We start from the raw sequence: 19,497 nt of genomic DNA on the forward strand, positions 1-19,497 counted from the left end.
TTTTTAAGATAAGGTAAAAATGTAGTGATAGTTCAATTGTTCTTTTTTTACTTAAAAAAGGTTTAGTGAAAGTCAGTTCAAACCGATTGACGTAAATGTTGAGGCTAGGGCAGGGAACATTCACTGGACAGAGGGAGTGGGTCACGGAGAGGAGGGGTGAGGTAAGGTGGAAGGAGGGGATTATTGAAACGTGGGGGGGGGGTGTTTGTGAGATGGGGGGCTGGTTTACGTGAAGGAAGATCGGTGACGGAGTTTTGAGAGGTAGAGGGAAGGGGGGGGGGGGTGTGAATCGAAAGTGATAGATGTTGTGTTGAAAATATTGATAAGCGGAATATTCAAAAAAGCGAAGTTGTGGATGGGGAAGGATGAAAGTTTGAGGGGGTGTGAGGTGGGGTGTAGAGGGGGGGGGGGGTATATTCTATATTTACGTGCAGAAGCCGAAAGAGCAAGTTCGCCGTTTTCATTTTATAAAAAAAAATATATAACCGCCGGGAAAAAATTCCATTTTACAGTAACACTCTCAGCTCGATAAATCGGCCGGAGAGAATGGGAGTGATGCGAGTGAGAGGGGGGGAGATGGGGGGAGGTCTCTGACCCACGTTAAAGTGGACATTATTACGTCTATAAATCTAGAGCAGCAGACATGCAACAACGGCCGAGTTTGACGGACTTATGGTTCGATATTAAACCAAAAAAATGGGGAATTTTTTTCCTCCTTCGTGCGGTGTGGCCGGCGGAAACCAAAACTAATATAAAAAATTTGGCTTCCATTTTATTTTATTCACACTGAAATTGGTTGCAGATTTTTGTGCCGTTTCTTTTTTTTTTACTTTGCGGTGATAGTTTTCGTGTAATGTACGGCACTACAAAGCTAGCGTGAACAAATGGCTTTTACTAGCTGCCGCCTCGGTTGTATTTTTTTTTCATACACAAGGTGTTAGCTATCGAGTTTATTTTCTGTTAGAATAAATTGGACAAAAAGGGCTTTGACATGCAAACAAATCTCATAAAGGGGAGGTGAGGCTTGCGTGTAAATATTATCAAAATCACTTTGTGATTAACGTAAAAAAAAAAGTTTGGCATTTTGAGTTAACGTTGATATACACAAACAACACAATTAATTTTTAAAACATTTCTACTCATTTCAAAATGATTTAGTGGCTTTAAATAAAATTAATTTGATAGTCCAGACCAGAAGAGCAAACTGACTAAAGTTTATAATTTTTAAACTGCATTTAGAAATAAAAAAAAAAAATTAACTGTTGGTCAAATTACTTTTTTTTATGTTTGTGTTTTATATACTGAAAAAAATATTATTCCCGAGCTGGGCGGTACTGGATGGAAGGGGCTAGGAACAAAACAAGTTTGGAATCATGTAGCAAGCGGCTAGAACTGGGAGTTGATGTAGCAAGCCGCTAGATCTGGAATCATGTAGCAAGCCGCTAGATCTGGAAGATGATGTAGCAAGCCGCTAGATCTGGAATCATGTAGCAAGCCGCTAGATCTGGAATATGATGTAGCAAGCCGCTAGATCTGGGAGTTGATGTAGCAAGCCGCTAGATCTGGAATCATGTAGCAAGCCGCTAGATCTGGAATCATGTAGCAAGCCGCTAGATCTGGAATCATGTAGCAAGCCGCTAGATCTGGAATCATGTAGCAAGCCGCTAGATCTGGGAGTTGATGTAGCAAGCCGCTAGATCTGGAAGATGATGTAGCAAGCCGCTAGATCTGGAATCATGTAGCAAGCCGCTAGATCTGGAATCATGTAGCAAGCCGCTAGATCTGGAATCATGTAGCTAGATCTGGAATCATGTAGCTAGATCTGGAATCATGTAGCAAGCCGCTAGATCTGGAATCATGTAGCTAGATCTGGAATCATGTAGCTAGATCTGGAATCATGTAGCAAGCCGCTAGATCTGGAATCATGTAGCAAGCCGCTAGATCTGGAATCATGTAGCAAGCCGCTAGATCTGGAATCATGTAGCAAGCCGCTAGATCTGGAAGATGATGTAGCAAGCCGCTAGATCTGGAATCATGTAGCAAGCCGCTAGATCTGGAATCATGTAGCAAGCCGCTAGATCTGGAATCATGTAGCAAGCCGCTAGATCTGGAATCATGTAGCAAGCCGCTAGATCTGGAATCATGTAGCTAGATCTGGAATCATGTAGCTAGATCTGGAATCATGTAGCAAGCCGCTAGATCTGGAATCATGTAGCAAGCCGCTAGATCTGGAATCATGTAGCAAGCCGCTAGATCTGGAATCATGTAGCTAGATCTGGAATCATGTAGCTAGATCTGGAATCATGTAGCAAGCCGCTAGATCTGGAATCATGTAGCAAGCCGCTAGATCTGGAATCATGTAGCAAGCCGCTAGATCTGGAATCATGTAGCAAGCCGCTAGATCTGGAATCATGTAGCAAGCCGCTAGATCTGGAATCATGTAGCTAGATCTGGAATCATGTAGCTAGATCTGGAATCATGTAGCTAGATCTGGAATCATGTAGCAAGCCGCTAGATCTGGAATCATGTAGCAAGCCGCTAGATCTGGAATCATGTAGCAAGCCGCTAGATCTGGAATCATGTAGCAAGCCGCTAGATCTGGAAGCTGAAAATCCCGCGGTTACTCACGCCTGCATCGAATTTAGTCGCGATGAGAAAAATTAAATCAGTGCAGCCACTTCGACCCTCCCGGAAAGTTGATAGAAGACCCCAAAAAAAAAAATATTTCCAAAAGTATTTGATTTACTTTGAGAGCTGCGGAAGTGCGTCCACCCTCCTCAGTTCGCCAGACAATTGGCACTAGTTTGCATATGTTTTATTCGCCTCAGTCATTTTTTTGCAGTCACACGAGCGTGATTTAATTGACGTACGACCACGTCCGGGTGCTTTATGTCATTTACTGACTGTCCGTGCACACGACTGACCGCAGGGTCAGTGCAAATATAGTGCAATGACACGCCGCAGCAGAGCGGTAGTTCTCCCTTTATTTTTTTATTAAACTTTTATTAAACGTCTAATAAGACGCCCCCCCCCTACCCCGTGACACTTTCCCAACCGCCACTAGATGTAAGAGTATTGCTCTCACTGTTAACGATAAATTGTCACGATTGTGATAACGTTAGACATAGACCAACCCCCCCCCCCCCCCCACACACACACACCAAGTCTAGGATACATGTAATAAAACAAAAAACCCAGTAAAGTCGCCTGCTCTCTATGACACGGTAGAGCTGTTCTGTTTTTATGAAAATTAAATAAGACAAAGTTTATAGACAGCAAACTAAGGGCGTCGGGTCCTGTCACTCCACCACCAGATTTGACAATAATATTGTGTGATCCAACTTAGCCGACGACAGGGGCAACACTCCCAACGTCGAAGGTTTCTACAACTGAAGCTAGTTACAACAGCACGTCAAACCACCTCTCCCCCCCCCCCCCCACCACCACCTATTAAGTTGACAACCTACTAACTACATACATAACTCATTTATCACTATTAAACCCAGCAGCAGATATAAACTAACCACCCCCCCCCCCAATCACCTATTAAGTTGACAACCTACTAACTACATACATAACTCATTTATCACTATTAAACCCAGCAGTAGATCTATACTAATCACCCCCCCCCCCACACACACACACACACCACCTATCAACTTGACAACCCACTAACTACATACAAAACTCATCTATTAATATTAAATCCAGCATTAGATCTATACTAATCCTCGCCTAATACTTATGGCCTGTGTAAACCTACACCGGGTTTACCAGATAAACTAGATTAGCCAGCCCATAAACCTACCTTCCTAATGGACAACAGGTAACCTACTCAAGTTTGTAAAATATTCAATTAAGATTAGTAAGGCATGAAAATAATATGGATTCGTCAGATTCGTAAGGGGTCAACTTAATCTTAATCCGATAACGGTACTAGATGGTATACTTAATCCGGCTGAGGAATCTTACATTACGTGACTGTGGAGGTTTACATACAATTTTGAAACACGATACATTTATTTTAATGGAGCTGGCATAAAAATGGGGTCTACCCCATCAATTTTAAACAACGTTTTTTACTTTAAAACATCAGGTATTAGTTTTTAAGTACACGTAGTTTAGTGTTCAAGCGGTCATTCTTCATGCTAAAACTAAAATTGATAGAAATCCAGATACAAAAACTAGTAGGTCATATTAAGCAAGTTTTATTTTTGTAATAGACCTATTACTTTTTATAAAGAGTAAATTAAAAAACGGGAGGAGTGTAATGGCTAAACTTACGAAACGGTCTTTTCGACAGCTCATGATCCTTCATTTACTGCCAAAAGTTTTAATAGTGGAAGAGAGGTCCGTGCGTTAATAAATAAACGTGGTTAAAAATAAATAACGTTAAACAGTGTATTGTGAGGGGGTTGGTTTTTGTAATACAGAGTGGGGGATGTTTGAAACACATGCTCAAACAAAAAATACAGAATCTAGCGTCGGACGCTATTCCTCAGCTGGTCTCAGTTTTGAGCTGAGTAGAATCTTCGGTCTATAGAGGTCTAGTAACATTTGGGGAATGAAACGTTAATGCTGCCCCCCCCCCCCCCACACACACACACATCTAATGTTAACACTGATGCTGCCCCCCCCCCCCCCATCTAATGTTACATTAATGCTGCCCACCACATCTAATGTTACACTGATGCTGCCCCCCCCCCATCTAATGTTACACTGATGCTGCCACCCCCCCCCCCCATATCTAAAGTTATATTAATCCTGCCCCCACATCTAATGATACACTGTTGCTGCCCACATTAATGCAGCCCTATCCCAAACCAACCACTGATTCTGCCATACATCGCATGAACTCACAAGTGCAATGGCTGACACTGAATCGACCACTGAGCAAGAGAAACATTGATTTAGACTTAGCAGAGCCTGCCATAGACCAACCACATTTGTAACATATTGGGAAAGGGAAAAAATACGCGCGGATTAACAGGGGGATTAGTGAAATCCAGGACGTTAAAGTGGATTTGCTGTCCGCTTTATTTTCTCCAGTAATCTTCTCTTAATCTTAATCTCTTGCAAATGAGTTTAATTTAAATCGTTTTTCTTTCGTTTTCTTCTCTAACTGGGGATTATCCGAGAATATCCCAGATACTTAGCCCGCTTTTTAGCTCATCTCGAGATGTTTACCCCGCTTCCCCTCTTCTAAAACACGACACCACATGATCAACAATACTCAACATAACCAAATGAAAAAAAAGTAAACAAAACTTACTATTGGAACAGGCATAGTTAAGAAAATATCCCTCCTCGCAAACATAAGCGTAGCCATTCTGTGTGTGGTTTGGACAGCCAAATTTCATTTTATACCAAAATTTTGCTCTATTCTTAAAGTATTCATCTAATTTTCTTAACATTTTCTATACAATTTTTACCCAATTCAGCTACACACAAAGTGTGAAGGGAAAAAAATAGATTCGATTTCAATACGTTTCATTGATTCATTATACAAGAAACTTTTGGTTACGATGAACCGGAAGTAAAACAGACAAGGCGCGAGGCACGGCAGACACGAGCATGCGTAATCCTTCGTTTGTTTGGGTTGTAAAATTACAATCACGAAATTCGTGTGAAAAACATTGTCAAATCTTCATTCATTAACAAACTAAATATTAAATAAGCGTTCTTTTGGTGTTTTGTGACTCACTTTAAAAATAAAACGTTAAAGCATGATCACCAATGAGCAAGGCTGTGTTTTATTTTGTAACTTAGTCTATTGTTAGACTGAAAGTAGGTCGGGAGAGTCCATTGTTGACGTAACGGAGGAATTCACAATCCACGAAAGGAAAGCTCACTAATGTAATAGTATGCCTAGTAAGGTAATAGAGTGTTAGTTTTAGCAAAATAAAAATACTTTTAAAAATTTAAGTGACGGCTTTGTTCGTTGAGTTTCTTAATGAAAATGGGAAAGGTTTTAAATAATTAAATTGTGGGAAAGAATAAAATGATGATGGGTATGTAAGGTTGTGTATTCAGGGAATAAGCCACAGGCTCGCTTAAGATCGTGACGGTAGTCAGGACCACGTGACAGACTAAACAAAAGACAAGAACTGGCAATTATCGATTTTAATTATTTTTTTACACTTCGCGCCCTAACCCTTCATCAATCGATATAATTTGGATTTAATTCAATTTCCACGCACAGAAGAAAATTAGGGCGATAAAATTTTTATTATTCATTTTTGTTTTAGATCTAACTAAAACGTGAGATCGTCTTAATTTGTGAAAAAACAGTATGACGATTGTGTAAGTTGACAACAGGTTTTGATGACGTCATTTTAGCTACCTTAACGATCGGATAAAGGTTTCAAAATAAAGAAAAAAAAATAGAAGGAAAAAAAATTAAAGCCAATGAAGAATTTAAGATGTTATCCAAATAAATTTATTGTTAATTAATCTCCATGATTAGTAATTAATTATACGATGACTTTTAACTTCCGCATCGTCAAATATTCATGTGTTTACCCTTTTTAAACATTTGTTTTTTGTTTTTTTTTTATTTTACAATTTGTTTCTTCGTTTAGAAAAAAAAACAGAGAAAACAAACATTTCGGCTGTTGCTGATTAGGTGAGGATGCTGTACGAACAGCCGCTAATCAGGACAGCTTTGAATCAACGAGTTGGTGACACGGCCAAGGGAACTCACCGTTGAGGCGAGGACGTGAAGCAGAACGACGGGCATGGGGGAGGGGGGGGGGGGTACTCAACCTCACGCTCGTATTGACAGTCGGATAAGCTGACAACCATTTAAATAAGTTTAACACCCGGGGGTGGGGGGAGGTGGGGGAGGGGGGCTGGATCGATAGTTTACAGACACCTTGAGCAGTGATGGATTAAAGCCTACGTGAAATCAATGTGAGACGGCCAGAGAACAAAGACAATGTGTGAGTGAGCGATTAACGGTAATTAGCTGTCGCTACATGCATGCCATGTTTGTCTTTCCGCTCCCCCTCCCCCCTCGTTCCAAACAGAATCGTCATCGGTTAATTTAAACAACACGCGTCACGTGAATTCAACACTGGACACGTTAGTTAGAACAGCACACTACACACTACACCGATCATTTATTCAAACACACTACAATGTTAATTAGAGCACATATTATGTTTGACCAAAGCCTCTGCAGAAAAATCTGACCAAATTTTACTTGACCACTACACCAGGTCTATTTATTTTGTCACAACTTGCTTAGCAAGATGTCATTTTAGTGACATCATAGTTGCGAACTAAAACGTCACACATATTACCCCCCCCCCCCCCCCATACGGTTGTGCACTAACCCTAATCACAATTGCGCACCATATTTGCACACCAAAAATTCTCACGCTAATCCAAGTGAGTAAGCGCAATACGAATTGAAATCCTCTCGTTTAACTACCCATATCCAACCCCATACGATATATGAAATCAATATTTAATTAATGTAATTATTATTCACACCGCAGCACGTATGATTCTTTATGGCCAGTCTATTTTAAAACATTTTTTGCATTCTAAAATTAAAACACCTCATTTACCCAATAATCCTTCAAAAATAATTGATAAAATATTATACAAGAAAAAAGGGGTGGGGGGGGGGGGAGAGGATTCAAAAATAGCTAAAGCTAAAAACATGCAATTAAAACATTGAAACTGCATGTTGCTACCAAATTTAACAATTTACCGCGTTTTCTAATTAAAATTTTATAACTTTTTTTTTAAAATCAACGGTTAAAAAGACCACGTTGCTGTTTTAAAAATGGCGCTGTGGGTGCGTCCAGGGCCCACAATGGGGATGAGGAATGATTGCGCGGGCCGTAAGCCGAGGATCATCGTTATCCGCCTGCGATCGATTCGGCTCGATACCCGGATGGATGCCCGCGCAAAATTATAAGGGGAGTTAAATAATCATTAAAGGGAATTAACTGCGGTACACAACGCATGTTGATGATTGTCTTTATCACACCAGATGGGGGAGGGGGAGTAACTCGCACATAAACTGGTGGGGAGCCTTGTTGGGATCTTGAATCATTAAACAAACACAAGTAAAGGGAAAAAAATATTGATTTTAACTTCAATTAAAAATTATTTTTAGATTATTTAATCAGGGGTTGTTTTTTTTGTCGTTTTTTTTTAAAGACGTATATTCTAAATACCAAACAGTGACATAATAATAAAAAAAAGTTCTTTGAAACCGTATAGACCATTTACATTATGTGATACTTCCTTAAACCAAAACTTGATAACTGATATTGCTCGAATAAGCTGTAGTACATTAACACAGTAGTTCGTATACATGATTTGCAAAGGTATATTTTAATAATTATAATACACGGACACCGAGTTAAAAGAAATATTTCAAGCAAAGAAAAAAAAAAAAAAAAAAAATTAACACAGTTAAATGTGTAGTGTTCCTAAGATGAGTGCTATCAACTACTACAATTACCCTGGAAGTGATAGCACTGATAGCTTATTTATAAATTTAAAATCTCGAATACCACCAAACTGCAACACTTAATTTTTGCAAAACGACTTTACTTATAGACGTGGGGTTTGAACCCAAATACTGTATGTAGTGGCGGGGTAGAGAGAAGGGTTAAGGAGACTAAGTCTTCTAGCGAACCACAACACGGCTGAAATCAAATGTGCCTGATGATAAGCCTGATGGTCAACGGACATACGGACAAGAGTTTGTTGCTGTGGACACCAGACACATTTACCTCTGCCAACGCCACGGCTGAAACATCAACGCTAAACTCACTGCAGACGATGGCTCACACACACATACATACACACACACACATACACACACCTATACACACGTATTAAAAAACTGTCCTAAATTGTTCAATTTCTTCTTGGTTTACACCCAAAAAAAATATTTCAAGGAAATGTTAATTCAATTTTAAAAGTTTAAAAAAAAAATCAAACAAAACTTTTTTTTTTTATTTTTAGCTTGAAAATAAAATATTCAACGGTTACTCTAGAAACTGTTGTAAACAATCGCCTATGTCCTACCTAGTTGTACACGCAACACAAACTAAACATGGGGCCCTTAAACAGGTTTATCAAAAAACATTTAATCTAATGTTACTAAATTTCTTTTTTTTTTTAAATTATCTTTAACTGAGAATTTACTCTTCAGTATAAAAAAGTTTGTAGGTCGAAAGTCATTGGCTAGTTTTATTTTAAAGGTTTTGAAAAAAAATTGATGCTGTTGTTAAATTGTTTTTTAAATCAATTAGTTTTCGGAGTTAATATTTATTTATTAACGAGAAAGATAATAAAAGAGTCGGTAAAGTGAGTTAAAATTTGCACTATGTCATATGTTTATTGAAAAATCAGTTAAGTTGAAAACTAAACTCACAGACATAATTTAAAAGAATAAATTTCGTTTTAATACACCCAACTTTAAGAAAATATTCCAGTTATTTTCTTTAATAATAGTACTGATAAAAATAAACGGTTTTTTTTAAATAAATAAGTAAAAAAATATTGTGTAACGTTTTAAAGTATAAAAAAAGAGCCTTGTTACTTTTTTTATTTCAAGGGAATCCTGGTGTCATTTTTGTGCATTATTTTAAATTTAATTTACAACACAAATAAAGTTGTGGTTTTTTTTTAAATATAATTTGATTAATTAAAGCAAAACAATGCTTGCCGTCCCAAAAATTCTTCAACATTTTAACTTATTTCATTACATTGTATACATCACATCAAGTGAGTGCAATGGATGGTGTATCCTACTTCATCGTGAATTTCAACAACCTTAACAGTAATTATAAAATGCGTGATATGTTAAAGTTTAACTTTCTAGTAAACGCACATGCTACTAAACTTTAAACTGCAAATATATTTACTAAAAAATAAAAAGATTTTTTTTTATTATTTAAAAAACGTTTTCGTGAGCTTATATTTTAAATTACATATATAAGTAAGCAGATTGTAATAAAAGTTTGAAAAAGCTTGTACAAAGTGACAGTGTAACGAATTCCTCGGCTGGATTCGTTCCTGCAAACAAAGTTACACCGTTACAACTGGCCGGCTCGCTAAACTGCGACTGTCTCGCTGTGCACAGACCCATCACGCATCGCTGAACACTCGGAATGAGACATTAAAAACCCGGCAGGGCGGAACGCTTTACTGCCATGCGGTGATTTTTTTTTTTCAATATACACATCGTTTGCGGCGTTTTTCGTTGACCTGCGGTGATGTGTGGAACCGCGATGAAAAGAACATGAAATGAACACGGGCCATTCGATTAGCATCGATTAGAAACTCCTAAGAAGTTAATAAAAACTGAAATACAAAATTGTCATTTTATTCAAAATCAATAATCAATTGAGTAGTATTGTGTGTGGAAGAACGCAGTTAGTTCATAAGTTTCCTCGCTTCATGCCGGTACCTGAATGGGCGGGGCGGGTGGGTGAAGGGGGTGGAATCTGTGAGTTTTAATTTTACAGACGGCAGTAGGAATATCGAGTGGAATTTTTTTTTTTAACTTTCAGAATAGAGGGGGGGGGGGGGGGGCTGGGATAAGGTCATTAAAGTTAGGTGTGTAGGGGGCTGGGATAAGGTCATTAAAGTTAGGTGTGTAGGGGGCGGGGATTTGTCCAGGGGGACTGGGATAAGGTCATTAAAGTTAGGTGTGTAGGGGGCGGGGATTAGTCCAAGGGGACTGGGGTAAAATTACTCACTCTTTCAACCAGGCCAGGTCACGTCAGTTTGGAACCACAATCAACACACATGACAAGTTTACCTAATGCAGACCACAATCAACATACACGACAAGTTTACCTTATATAGACCACAATCAGTACACACATGACAAGTTTACCTAATACAGACCACAATCAGTACACACATGACAAGTTTACCTTATATAGACCACAATCAGTACACACATGACAAGTTTACCTAATACAGACCACAATCAGTACACACATGACAAGTTTACCTAATACAGACCACAATCAATACACACGACAAGTTTACCTTATATAGACCACAATCAGTACACACATGACAAGTTTACCTAATACAGACCACAATCAGTACACACATGACAAGTTTACCTAATACAGACCACAATCAACACACACGACAAGTTTACCTTATATAGACCACAATCAGTACACACACACGACAAGTTTACCTAATACAGACCACAATCAATACACACACATGACAAGTTTACCTAATACAGACCACAATCAGTACACACACATGACAAGTTTACCTAATACAGACCACAATCAGTACACACACATGACAAGTTTACCTAATATAGACCACAATCAATTAACACGAGTGACAGGGTTACGTAATATAAACCACAATCATTCAACATACACGACAAGTTAAATTAACGTAGACCACAATCAATTAACACTAAGCCGAGAGCTAATTTAACAACAATAGAACCTGAACAATTAAGATCCACTCAGTCGAACATTAAATATACCCAGTGAAAAGCCGCCATTCGAATTTTTTTTTATTCGCGTGAATTAATGTGTAATAATTAGCCGGAGTAAACAAGTAAATTGAAAAACGATGTTGATAATTTTATGTTGGTTTTATCTTAAAACGTGTTCTACACTACTAGATCAGCCAGGAGAGCTTTTATTTGAGGTTAGCGTTATGTGTGTATGTGCGTCTTGGTGTGTGTGTTTGTGTATTGGTGTGTGTACTGCTGTGGGTGTCTGTGTGTGTGTGTCTGTGTGTCTGTGTGTGTGTGTCTGTGACCAGCAGATCACGAGGATCCGAGTGGAAGACACGGCTCTTTGCGAATGTGTGTGTGTGTGTGTGCGTGTATGTATGTATGTGAGACAAAGACACACACACACACACACACCGACCAGTCACGTGACACCCGTAGGTTTCCACTGTTACGCGATTGTGGCCAAATTGTAATTAAGCGAATAAGACTTGTCGAAAATTAATTAGTCTCATTTAGCGCACGATACAAGGACAGGAATGTTACTGTAAGCCTTGCTCTTACGTCCTCCACTAACGCGATCAATTAGTTTTTACAGCCGTACATAATTGTAAGACTAATGCTGCTCTCGGGGCTAAACGTGGGGTTTACAGTACATTTATCAGCCATGAAATTATATAACATAAATCACCCATACTGATATATGAGCCAGTCATACTGCTATATGAGCCGCCATAATGTTATACCACTTGGAGCAGTAGTATTTATACCATATGTACAAGCTATACGTTATACTAGATGAAGCCTCTATGCTGTTATATCACATGATCCCCCCCCCCCCCTCACACCACCACCGCAGCCCCCATCAGATGGTACGGCTAATCCCCACGAAGGAAGATACCATCTCATGTCGGCAGATGTGGCCAACACTCGATATATCAGGTTGTGAATTATCCTACAGACAAAATGTTTATCAAGTTGTGAATTATCCTACAGACAAAACGTTTATCAAGTTGTGAATTAGCCTACAGACAAAACGTTTATCAAGTTGTGAATTATCCTACAGACAAAACGTTTATCAAGTTGTGAATTATCCTACAGACAAAACGTTTATCAAGTTGTGAATTAGCCTACAGACAAAACGTTTATCAAGTTGTGAATTAGCCTACAGACAAAACGTTTATCAAGTTGTGAATTATCCTACAGACAAAACGTTTATCAAGTTGTGAATTAGCCTACAGACAAAACGTTTATCAAATTGTGAATTATCCTACAGACAAAACGTTTATCAAGTTGTGAATTATCCTACAGACAAAACGTTTATCAAGGTGTGAATTATCCTACAGACAAAACGTTTATCAAGTTGTGAATTATCCTACAGACAAAACGTTTATCAAGTTGTGAATTAGCCTACAGACAAAACGTTTATCAAGTTGTGAATTAGCCTACAGACAAAACGTTTATCAAGTTGTGAATTAGCCTACAGACAAAACGTTTATCAAGTTGTGAATTATCCTACAGACAAAACGTTTATCAAGTTGTGAATTAGCCTACAGACAAAACGTTTATCAAATTGTGAATTATCCTACAGACGAAACGTTTATCAAGTTGTGAATTATCCTACAGACAAAACGTTTATCAAGTTGTGAATTATCCTACATACAAAACGTTTATCAAGTTGTGAATTAGCCTACAGACAAAACGTTTATCAAAATGGGTTGTAATTATGACACAACAGATAGAACCCTGCGTATTAAATTAACATCGTGTCACACTAGATCTATGATGTTGGAAACCTTTCATCGCTTTCTTTCCTTTCTTCCTATTATTCGTACAACAGCTGGCCGTTTTATCTTTATTTAAGTTTTTATAGCATTGAAATATGCTTATTCAAATTAAGGAATTAGTTTAAAATAAATAAACATGTATGGGGGCTGGGTTTTTTTCCCCTAGTATCGTTTTCCTTAACCCTGGCCTACACTCTATCCTAACCATATCCCTAACACTGACCCTAATCACAAGCCCTCAATATGAAAATGGCATGAAAAACTCGATGCAAAAGTTTATTAAAATACCAGATACCACGCCCCCAAGAATAATAATATTGTAAGCACCGTCATGGCAGTCCAAATGGCAGTGTTCCTTTATTACATTAGCCTTGGCACCAGAGGTGACTGTGGTCAGTACTATGACCAGCAGCATTCATATGCCCATGCTACAGTCAGGTACCATTCTTTTATTTCTTTACCCTTGGCACCAGAGGTGACTGTTGTCAGCATTATGATTACCATCTTCATAAATTTTACTCTTAAACAACATCACCCTCATCGCTTTAACTACCAAACAACCACAATCTAATCACTTTAACTAGCAAGCACCACTGCCCCCATCACTTTAACTAGCAAGCACCACTTTCCATCATCACTTTAACTAGCCAGCACCACTGTCCCATCAAATTAACTAGCCAGCACCACTGGCCCCATCACCGGTACAACATCTACGTTCACTGTGTAGACGGTGTAACGACAGATTGTTTACCAAATAAATTCACTACATTAGCAGTTACTAACTTGTGGTTTTTTACCAGATAAGATGTTGTATGGCCAAGTACTGGGATCCTCGAGTTATGATTAGATGTGCTGGGTTAACCAGGGCCTAGATAAAACTAATCCTGAAAAGGCCAGATTAGACACAAGATCTTACCGACCTTCAAAAAACTAGTCGTAGTTAATAGTTATCTGTCCGTCAACATCTTCACTACATGATCGTGAATAGGAGAGTTACTGCCCTTTTTTTACAACTGGGATAGCGTCCCTTGTGGTTTGGTCCAATACTGAATTCTGCCCATGATCTAACTGGTCTTCAAAGTACTAGTCCCTATCCTAGCTCATCACTATAGTACCTCTATGTTCTAGCTCATCTCTATAGCACTCCTATCATTGCTAATCTCTATAGCATTAGCACCTCCCTATCCTAGCTCAGCACTATAGCGCCTCTATCCTAGCTCATAATAGCAGCGCCTCTATCCTTGATCATCACTACAGCACCCTCCAATCCTAGCTCATCACTATAGCACCTCTATCCTAGCTCATCACTATAGCACCTCTATCCTACTGGCAAAACCTGGCATGAACTAAAGTGGCTCGCCCAGGACAGGGTGGAATGGCGGAGATTTGTTGTTGCCCTATACTCCACAGGGAGTGATGAGGATTAAGTAAGTAAGTAATCCTAGCTCATCACTATAGCGCCTCTATCCTAGCTCATCACTACTGCACCATCCTATCCATTCCCCACACTATCCCACCTCTATATCAAACAGTGTTCGGCTTAATGGAGCATTTGACCACTGCGCTATAGAACAAGACTAGAGCACACACGTAATGCACGTCCTCTTGCTAATCGTCACACAGCGTCGAGGGATAAAGAGATTACGCCAAGCTTTAGCTGATCCGGTGTGCAACAATGCGACAGTCAGGACAGATGGGTGGGGTGGGGTAGAGTGTGTGTATGGGGTGGGGGGAGGGAAACATCACTCTATCAACAACTACACATAACAGCTCTGGATTAGGTCATACAGTCCTAAGTTGAGCCGGAAAAAAAAAACTTTTTTTTTTAAATCTTGCTTCAACAGTTGCATCAAACTTCACCAGATAAAAGGGAGCAGTTCATTATATTCATGGTTTTATTCATAGCCTACAACACAGACTGGCGAAGCTTTGAAAAAAACACAAAGGATCATCTCATAAAGGGTCATAGTTCACAATATAGAGATTGATCTCGATTCATAACATAAACGGGTCAATGTTTACTACATACATGGTCATAACTCACAGCATACAGTATCATACTTGAGGAAATAAAGGGCCATAGTTCACAACGTAGAGAGTTATGACACTATGGGTAAACTTGCGATCATGCTGAAGGCTAATGTTCGGCGACTGGACAAAACAGTCCTAAAATGACCCTATCATGACAATGATCATTGATTCTACGTCTTCATTTACATACCACTAACTGACAAACTCGAAGTCCTCATTCATAGGCACCTTAGGCATTACAAAATTGAGATATGTTTTTTCTAATAATGAAACTAGTGATAAGATGACGCCCCTGACCATTAAAGTATTGAAACAGGTTTTTTTTACACTGAAACCTATGATAAGATGACGCCCCTGACCATTAAAGTATTGAAACAGGTTTTTTACATTGAAACCTATGATAAGATGACGCCCCTGACCATTAAAGTATTGAAACAGGTTTTTTACACTGAAACCTATGATAAGATGACGCCCCTGACCATTAAAGTATTGAAACAGGTTTTTTACATTGAAACCTATGATAAGATGAGGCGACCAGAGCGCCTTATCTCCGACCTGTTAAGATTAATGGCGCGCGCCAATTAAAGTGTGTTGTAGGGACCTGGTCAGCACAGACCTTATCACGGACTGGCCCTCACAATGGTGTTGGCCCACATCAGACTTGAGCCACAAATTGGTCATACGTCAATCATGGCCACACTAGGCCCACACATCAACCATGGCCACACTTGGCCCACACATCAACCATGGCCACACCTGGCCCACACGTCAACCATGGCCACACTTGGCCCACACGTCAACCATGGCCACACATCAACCATGGCCACACTTGGCCCACATGTCAACCATGGCCACACCTGGCCCACACGTCAACCATGGCCACACTTGGCCCACACGTCAACCATGGCCACACTTGGCCCACACATCAACCATGGCCACACTTGGCCCACACATCAACAATGGCCACATTTGGCCCACACGTCAACCATGGCCACATTTGGCCCACACGTCAACCATGGCCACATTTGGCCCACACGTCAACCATGGCCACACTTGGCCCACACATCAACCATGGCCACACTTGGCCCACACGTCAATCATGGCCACACTAGGCCCACACATCAACCATGGCCACACTAGGCCCACACATCAACCATGGCCACACTAGGCCCACACATCAACCATGGCCACACCTGGCCCACACGTCAACCATGGCCACACTTGGCCCACACGTCAACCATGGCCACACATCAACCATGGCCACACTTGGCCCACACGTCAACCATGGCCACACTTGGCCCACACGTCAACCATGGCCACACTTGGCCCACACGTCAACCATGGCCACACTTGGCCCACACGTCAACCATGGCCACACTTGGCCCACACGTCAACCATGGCCACACTTGGCCCACACGTCAACCAAGGCCACACTTGGCCCACACATCAACCATGGCCACACTTGGCCCACACGTCAACCATGGCCACACTTGGCCCACACGTCAACCATGGCCACACTTGGCCCACACGTCAACCATGGCCACACTTGGCCCACACGTCAACCATGGTCACACTTGGCCCACACGTCAACCATGGCCACACTTGGCCCACACGTCAACCATGGCCACACTTGGCCCACACGTCAACCATGGCCACACTAGGCCCACACATCAACCATGGCCACACTAGGCCCACACATCAACCATGGCCACACCTGGCCCACACGTCAACCATGGCCACACTTGGCCCACACGTCAACCATGGCCACACATCAACCATGGCCACACTTGGCCCACACGTCAATCATGGCCACACTTGGCCCACACATCAACCATGGCCACACTTGGCCCACACGTCAACCATGGCCACACTTGGCCCACACGTCAACCATGGCCACACTTGGCCCACACGTCAACCATGGCCACACTTGGCCCACACGTCAACCATGGCCACACCTGGCCCACACATCAACCATGGCCACACTTGGCCCACACGTCAATCATGGCCACACTTGGCCCACACGTCAACCATGGCCACACTTGGCTCACAACCATGGCCACACTTGGCCCACACATCAACCATGGCCACACTTGGTCCACACATCAACCATGGCCACACTTGGCTCACAACCATGGCCACACTTGGCCCACACATCAACCATGGCCACACCTGGCCCACACGTCAACCATGGCCACACTTGGCCCACACGTCAACCATGGCCACACATCAACCATGGCCACACTTGGCCCACACGTCAACCATGGCCACACTTGGCCCACACGTCAACCATGGCCACACTTGGCCCACACGTCAACCATGGCCACACTTGGCCCACACGTCAACCATGGCCACACTTGGCCCACACGTCAACCATGGCCACACTTGGCCCACACGTCAACCAAGGCCACACTTGGCCCACACATCAACCATGGCCACACTTGGCCCACACGTCAACCATGGCCACACTTGGCCCACACGTCAACCATGGCCACACTTGGCCCACACGTCAACCATGGCCACACTTGGCCCACACGTCAACCATGGTCACACTTGGCCCACACGTCAACCATGGCCACACTTGGCCCACACGTCAACCATGGCCACACTTGGCCCACACGTCAACCATGGCCACACTAGGCCCACACATCAACCATGGCCACACTAGGCCCACACATCAACCATGGCCACACCTGGCCCACACGTCAACCATGGCCACACTTGGCCCACACGTCAACCATGGCCACACATCAACCATGGCCACACTTGGCCCACACGTCAACCATGGCCACACCTGGCCCACACGTCAACCATGGCCACACTTGGCCCACACGTCAACCATGGCCACACATCAACCATGGCCACACTTGGCCCACACGTCAATCATGGCCACACTTGGCCCACACATCAACCATGGCCACACTTGGCCCACACGTCAACCATGGCCACACTTGGCCCACACGTCAACCATGGCCACACTTGGCCCACACGTCAACCATGGCCACACCTGGCCCACACATCAACCATGGCCACACTTGGCCCACACGTCAATCATGGCCACACTTGGCCCACACGTCAACCATGGCCACACTTGGCTCACAACCATGGCCACACTTGGCCCACACATCAACCATGGCCACACTTGGTCCACACATCAACCATGGCCACACTTGGCTCACACATCAACCATGGCCACACTTGGCCCACACATCAACCATGGCCACACTTGGCTCACACATCAACCATGGCCACACTTGGCCCACACATCAACCATGGCCACACTTGGTCCACACATCAACCATGGCCACACTTGGCTCACACATCAACCATGGCTACACTTGGCCCACACGTCAATCATGGCCACACTTGGCCCACACGTCAACCATGGCCACACTTGGCTCACAACCATGGCCACACTTGGCCCACACATCAACCATGGCCACACTTGGTCCACACATCAACCATGGCCACACTTGGCTCACAACCATGGCCACACTTGGCCCACACGTCAACCATGGCCACACTTGGCCCACACATCAACCATGGCCACACTTGGCCCACACGTCAACCATGACCACACTTGGCCCACACATCAACCATGGCCACACTAGGCCCACAACCATGGCCACACTTGGCCCACACATCAACCATGGCCACACTTGGCCCACAACCATGGCCACACATCAACCATGGCCACACTTGGCCCACACATCAACCATGTCCGCACTTGGCCCACACGTCAATCATGTCCGCACTTGGCCCACACGTCAACCATGGCCACACTTGGCCCACACATCAACCATGTCCGCACTTGGCCCACACGTCAACCATGGCCACACTTGGCCCACACGTCAACCATGGCCACACTTGACCCACACGTCAACCATGGCCACATTTGGCCCACACGTCAACCATGACCACACTTGGCCCACACATCAACCATGGCCACACTTGGCCCACACGTCAACCATGGCCACACTTGGCCCACATGTCAACCATGGCCACACTTGGCCCACACGTCAACCATGACCACATTTGGCCCTCACGTCAAACACGGCCACACTTGGCCCACACGTCAACCATGGCCACACATCAACCATGGCCACATTTGGCCACACGTCAACCATGGCCACACTTTTCCCACAACCATGGCCACACTTGGCCCACACATCAACCATGTCCGCACTTGGCCCAAACCTTTGTCCCTCA

At 42.5% G+C, this 19,497-nt stretch overlaps 1 protein-coding gene across 1 annotated transcript in view; it reads right to left on the bottom strand.

The window, feature by feature from the left end:
- The window catches only part of LOC131939876 (uncharacterized), a 71,321-nt gene that overhangs the window by 39,002 nt on the left and 12,822 nt on the right, over positions 1-19,497 (bottom strand). The window lies entirely within an intron of this gene.

The sequence above is a fragment of the Physella acuta genome, unplaced genomic scaffold (assembly GCF_028476545.2).
Source record: "Physella acuta isolate Inbredline_101_S28 unplaced genomic scaffold, ASM2847654v3 ptg000298l, whole genome shotgun sequence".
Lineage (NCBI taxonomy): Eukaryota > Metazoa > Mollusca > Gastropoda > Physidae > Physella > Physella acuta.